Raw genomic sequence first — 1,085 nt, forward strand, 5'->3', positions numbered from 1 at the left:
GCTGCTGATGCACCAACTGTATCCTTGTTTATCTTGAATAAATCAGACCATAAGTCTTTTTTTCCTGCCCCTTGTCTGGATTCTCCTCCATTTTCATATGCAGTGGAGAAAGTGTCTGTGGACCCCAGAGATCTAGAGCAAGTCTCTTCAGATGATGTCTCTTTTGTTTCCATTATGGAATACAAGAGTGGAACAAAAAGATGATTGCACAGGAAAAGTAACTACTCACTGCCCCACAACAATAAAATTCAGGCAAAGGCTGTCAACTTTCCCTCTTGAACTTGAAATTTGAAATTTGAAAAATTTCAGATTCAAATTTTAGGGGGAAAAAAATCCGGCCGTCGGAAAATAACCTTGTCGGAAAAGTTGCAGGAGAAAGTATGGAGCAAGCCCCCACACTTCGAAATCAGTACACTGTTCGGCCTTCCGATGGTTGGCCGGACCAGCAAGAAAATCAGCCGTGCTATGACTCAGCTGATAGAACTTTGCCGGAAATGGCAGAACACAATCCACCAAAAACAGAAAAAATGGCCGTGCTAGACTCAGCCAGAAGAGGTGGTATCTTTACCTTGAGAACAGTCAGTCGTCGTCCTCAGGCCCAGGGACCTCTGCGACCGTCCGCTGTCCAAAATACCCACCGCGCCTTCTGCTAGCCGTTCTCAAAGCCAACGACCTTTGCAAATTTTGTCGGAAAAGAACGTGTGTAGATGGCGTTTTGTCCTGTTGTATTTCCGGAACAGCAGTTCGAACTGGCTAGAACGATGGTTTGCTGGCCGGAGTTGCACACAGTTTCAGAAACTTCCCCAGAAACACGCCCACAACTCGCAAAAACAAACCAGTTTTCTGCTGGTTGAAGGATAATCCATTGGAACACCAGAGGTTTTCTGGTCGGAAATAGAATTGTAGAGAAAAAAGAGACTAAGGAAGATGTGGAAATCTAGAGAGAAGGGAGAGAACCCTTTCCTAGAGAGAGAAGCAACTCCAACCACACACTACTGAGAGCTCTTTCGAGATTCTATGGGTGGTGGTGCATGGCCGTTCTTAGTTGGTGGAGCGATTTGTCTGGTTAATTCCGTTAACGAACG

This window comes from Ipomoea triloba, chromosome 16 (assembly GCF_003576645.1).
Source record: "Ipomoea triloba cultivar NCNSP0323 chromosome 16, ASM357664v1".
NCBI classification, from domain to species: Eukaryota; Viridiplantae; Streptophyta; class Magnoliopsida; order Solanales; family Convolvulaceae; genus Ipomoea; species Ipomoea triloba.